This window comes from Salmo salar, chromosome ssa04, assembly GCF_905237065.1.
Source record: "Salmo salar chromosome ssa04, Ssal_v3.1, whole genome shotgun sequence".
In the NCBI taxonomy this organism is placed as follows: Eukaryota; Metazoa; Chordata; class Actinopteri; order Salmoniformes; family Salmonidae; genus Salmo; species Salmo salar.
This window is the reverse complement of record NC_059445.1, coordinates 77,745,801-77,751,800: the sequence shown is the minus strand read 5'-3', so window position 1 is coordinate 77,751,800 and position 6,000 is coordinate 77,745,801.

Sequence of the window (6,000 nt, the reverse complement as noted above, 5' to 3'; positions counted from 1 at the left end):
CTATTTTCATGTCATCTGACCATAACACCGGTTCAAATTCAAGAGCCAATGCCGTTTATCAAACTCCTGGGCACACCACGTTTGGATGATTTGGTTGAGACGTTGATCAGCATGCTTTCAACCATCTAAAATCACAATCACAATTCCAATGTCAGATTTTTGGTTCAGTTGTCACCCAAATGTCTATCACTGCGCTTTCAATCATTTATAGCGCATTTTGAAAGTATTCAGACCGCTTGACTTTTTCCACATTTTGTTACTTTACAGCCTTATTCTAAAATTGATCAAATAGTTTCTTTCCCCTCATCAATTTATACACAATAACCCATAATGACAAAGCAAAAACTGATTTTTAGACATTTTTGCAAACATATTAAAAATAAAAAAGTATTCAGACCCTTTACTCAGTACTTTGTTGAAGCAACTTTGGCAGCGATTACAGCCTCAAGTCTTCTTGGTTATGACGCTACAAGCTTGGCACACCTGTGTTTGGGGAGTTTCTCCCATTCTTCTCTGCAGCTCCTCTCAAGCTCTGTCAGGTTGGATGGGGAGTGTCGCTGCACAGCTGTTTTCAGGTCTTTCCAGAGATGTTAGATCTGATTCAAGTCCGGGCTCTGGCTGGGCCACTCAAGGACATTCAGAGACTTGTCCCAAAGCCACTCCTGCGTTGTCTTGGCTGTTTGCTTAGGGTTGTTGTCCTGTTGGAAGGTGAACCTTCGCCCCAGTCTGAGGTCCTGAGCGCTCTGGAGCAGGTTTTCATCAAGGATCTCTCTGTACTTTGCACCGTTCATCTTCCCCTCAATCCTGACTAGTCTCCCAGTCCCTGCCGCTGATAAAACCAGAGCTTGAAACCCGAGGCCTATTGTATTGTCTATTTTTAGTTTAATTCTGGGTTGAATTGAAACAATAGCTGTTGATGACTTTGTAAATACTATATAGGCCTAAATAGTCTCATTGATGCTATATGAGGGTTAGAGTATGGTGACATTTCATTTGCTCTGTTAAACCTACCCTTTAGAATGACTTTGATAGCAACAGTGAATCTATTTTGTTTTTAAGTGGCGCTCTCTCAGCAATCGTTCACACGATAGCGCATTGGTAATAGTCAGTGACATTGCTAAGCAGGGCTAGCTTGGTTAACTCTGGATGGGAGAACAACAGGATAGCTGTAGATAGATCAATTATCCTGTAGGTGGTGGATATAACGTTGAAGATCTGACGTTGTTTTAAAGGTACAAATTCAACATATTTTATAGAAGGTTTGTCTATGTTGAAATTTGATTACCATGATGACATGTTCCTGTGGTTGAAATTTCACCCTCAAAACATCAGTTGGTGTTGACTTTTTTCAAATCCAAAGTATTTTACACGTAGATTCCACTTGACAATATGTTGCCAAATTACGTTGAAACAACATTGATTCAACCAGTTTGTGAGCTCCTTGGCCACGCACACCCGTGTTGGGTTTGGAGTTGAAAAACAGAAGCATAGTAGATGGGCCAATAAAAAAATATATACATTAAAATAATAGTATTCTGCTGTTAATGTTGATTGTATATAATGAACATAGTGGATAAGACTTTGATCAGAATCTAGAAGTATGATATTAGCAATTGGAATGTTTCACCATATTCAAACATTGGTGTACTACAAAGCATTACAAATAAATATATTAATATTACCATACTGTCACATTTACATTTTAGTTTTTTTTACAGCTATTTTGTAACATATACAATATTTCTACATTTCACATGCATGTTACTTCTATACACATTATTACATGACAGAAAATATTTAGTAGTTTTATGTACACATTACACATTAAATGGTACTCAGACATATCTGGTATACATACAGGGGACTCTTGTCTCGTTGGCTTTTCTAGCAGAACAGGACAATTCCATCCAGTGAACAGGCTTGTTAGAATAAAACACGGTCTTTGTCACATTCATTAAGCTGATAAGCCATTGGCAAAAAGACAGAACATGGTGTTCCGGGGGGAGATGTACTCGGGCCAGATCTCGGAGCTCCCCAAAGCAATTATGACAAGACATTAGCGCTCCCGCTTTGTTATGAGGCCCGCAGCCTCATTGAGTTCAATTACAGATCCCTTTAGGCCACCAGCCACCGTGTGTGTACATATAACACTGTCATATACCACCGTCCAATCTAGACTGGATTCCTAGATTCATCCTTCAGTGTCAACATATCCTCCAGCTCTCTCCCCGAGCTATTATAATGACCCACGGTGGTAGTGCACTGTTTACTAGAACACATCACAGACAAATGCTGCATTGTTCTTTCTAATAAGGAAGACCGTGGAAATACTGTGCCTGCACTGTGCTTTGTTTTTGCTCTTTTTGCTCATGAATTTAAATATGCCTTTGAGGTAAAAACAGAAGTTATTCTTAGGTGGAAGCGTTTGTTTGTCTCTCCCACCTGGCACATAGTACAGTATTGTACAGTATGAATGGATGGTAGCGTATTTGTGTTGTATTGAAATCTCCCCTGTGGATTTGGTAAACACATTTCTGGATGTTGAGGAAGGGAGGGTTAAAGGGAAAAGGTGTGTGCCTTATTCTTAACTCTATGTCTTAGTGGCTCTCAAAAAAAGAAGACCTAAAGCACACTGAGGACTGAAGAGTCAAAATAGTATTTTTCCTGTCAGACACAGGACTCTTGGAGATTTGAGTTTGATTTACGTCCAGTATTCATTCAGTGACGTGCTTTTTAAAATGATCATTCAGTGACATGCCCCAGAAGAGTATCAGGCACACTGATGCAATTTTACTGATGATACAATTGTTGGTTAAGTTTACGTTGTTACTTTGTATTGATATTTCTCTATTTAAGACCATGTAATCAGAATTGCCATGCAGATAGGGGCACAGGGGCTTCTGCCCCCTCACATTTGTCCTGTTTTTAATATTATTATTATTTAATTTGTTTATGTTTTTGTGGCTAGTAATACTACTTGTCACCTAGCAATTTTATGAAGTTAGCTTTAGATAGCCTAGATAGGTTCTCAACCTCATAACAGCTACCAAGAAGTCATTTCAGGCTATCAATCATGTTAGAGTAGTTAGCTTGTATAACTATCTTAGCTGGCATGCCTGCTGGCAAGGTTAGTAGACTTTAGAAAAGCAAGAAATAACTAAAGCCCCGTTTATACCTGGTTCTAACTTGCGTCCTTTTCCCTGATCTTGTCCACATTCTGATTGTGCACACATTTTCAGACAGGTGCAGACAATCAAAAGACACATTGTGATCTGATTGTGTACCACCCCTTCCCCATGGGCCTGAAAGTAAAGAAAGTAAGAAAAGTCTAAATAAAAATACAGTGCCTTTTCAAACCCTTGACTTTTTCCACATTTTGTTACGTTAGAGCCTTATTCTAAAAATGATTCAATATTTTTTTCCTCAGCAATCTACACATAATAGCCCATAATGACAAAGCAAAAACAGTTTTTAGAAATGTTTGCAAATCTATGAAGATTTTTGCAAATCTATTAAAAATAAAAAACTGAAATAACTTTTTTAAATAAGCATTCAGACCCTTTGCTATGAGACTCAAAATTGAACTCAGGTGCATCCTGTTTCTATTGATCATCCTTGAGATGTTTCTACAACTTTATTGGAGTCCACCTGTTGTAAATGTAATTGATTGGCATTATTAGGAAAGGCACACACCTGTCTATACAAGGTCCCACAGTTGACAGTGCATGTCAGAGCAAAAACCAAGCCATGAGGTTGAAAGAATTGTTCGTAGAGCTCCGAGACAGGATTGTGTGGAGGCACAGATCTCGGAAAGTGTACCAAACAATGCCAGCAGCATCGAAGGTCTCCAAGAGCATCATTCTTAAATGGAAGAAGTTTGGAACCACCAAGACTCTTCCCTGCCAAACTGAGCAATCGGGGCAGAAGGGCCTTGGTAAGGGAGGTGACCAAGAACCCAATGGTCACTCTGACAGAGCTCTAGAGTTCCTCTGTGGAGATGGGAGAACCTTCCAGAAGGACAACCATCTCTGCAGCACTCCACCAATCAGGCATTTATGGTAGAGTGGGCAGACGGAAGTTTGCCAAAAGGGTACTAAAGAGTCTCAGACAATGAGAAACAAGACGCTCTGGTCTGATGAAACCAAGCTTGAACTCTTTGGCCTGAATGGCAACTGTCACGTCTGGAGGAAACATGGCACTATCTCTACGGTGAAGAATGGTGGTGGCAGCATCATGCTGTGGGGATGTTTTTCAGCGGCAGGGACTAGGAGACTAGTCAGGATTGAGGCAAAGATGAACGGAGCAAAGTACAGAGTTGTGTTTTTTTTTCAGTATTGCTGCCTGCCAGCACTAATCTTCTCTAATTGGTTGAGGGATCCAAGGGGCTATCATCGCTAATTAACATAATAGATTGAAAGCATTGAATATTTAAATTCATGCACTTCTAAATTAATTTTGTAACTTTGCCCCAGAAGCATTTAACTGCAGGGCACTACCTCATGCTACAGCCTGGAAATACAATTTAAAGTTAGTTACGGATAATCCTCCTACATCTTTCCCTCTTTCTAAATGTATAATTTTTTCTGGATTGTTTACCTTGCTATATACATTTTGAAGCCACACTATGAATTTTATCCAGAAGGGGAGCCATGGGAAGCATTGAACTACAGAAATGATATTCAATTTGACAATAGATATTCTGCCGTTTAAAGCAACTGGGATATTATTCCATCTATTGAGGTCGGATTGAGTTGATTTGAGTATTCTGTTAATTAAAGTGTCTGGTTTTATCTAAAGAAGGAAATATCTACTCCCAAATATTTGAAATGGGAAACGATTGGGATTCCACAAGTAGTCCTCTACCGGGGTCTTGAGAGGCAGTAGGGCTGATTTGGTTAGATTCATTTTATAATGAGATGCTGAATTTATCTATGATCTTCAATGTGTTTGGGATCCATTGAGATACATTGTATGGATTTTGTGAAATATCGTCTGCATATAATGAGATGAAGTGATCGGTAGATTTTTGAGAAATTGCTGTAATTTCCTTTGATTGACGAATTGCCTGGGCCAGAGGTTTCATTGATAATAAGAATAGCAGAGGCCAAAATTGGATTGCCTTGTCTGCTGCTTCTAGTGATTCTGAATGGCAGAGATATTGCCTATTTTAACTATGGCTGAGGGATTGGCATATAGTATTTTAATCATATTAATGAAATTGTAGCCAATTCCCATATGTTCCAAGACAGAGCAGAGATATGTCTATTCTAGTCTATCAAAAGGTTTTCTGCATCGAGAGATAATACAGCCCAAGGAGCTGTTTCTGATGAAGCATCTAAGATATGTAATAGTCGACGAAGGTTATCCGAAGATAAATGCTTTTTACAAACCCGCTTTGGGGAAGTAAGTCTCGAGACAAGATGAACACATTTTGGAAACCAGTTTAATATCTGTGTTCATCAAAGATAGCAGCCAATATTGAAAACACTGGGTGGCATCCTTACCTTTTTTAATAAAAGTGACATTAGTGCCGTGTTCACATCTCTCCCAAATTAAGCTTTGTGAACGGCTGTATTAATCATTTTGAGCAATAGTGGATCTAATTGATTTCAAAATATTTAAAGCTGCAATATGTAACTTTTTAGGTGACGCGACCAAATTCACATAGAAATGTGAATTATAGATATGTCATTGTCTTTGAAAGCAAGTCTAAGTAGCAGTAGATTGGTTCTATGTGCTCTATTTCTATGCTTCCTGTTCATTAGTTTTGTTTTTGCGTCTCTCACTTTCGGTTTTGTACACCAGCTTCAAACAGCTGAAAATACAATATTTTCGGTTAAGGAAAATATAATTCACAGCGGTTTAGATAGTACAATGATTCTCTACACTATACTTGCTTATTTTGTCAAATTTAACTAAACTAGGCAAACTATTGGAATGTTAGCAACCAGGAGTGATTTCTGCATAGTGCACCTGTAATAGACCTCAGGAGGAATACTG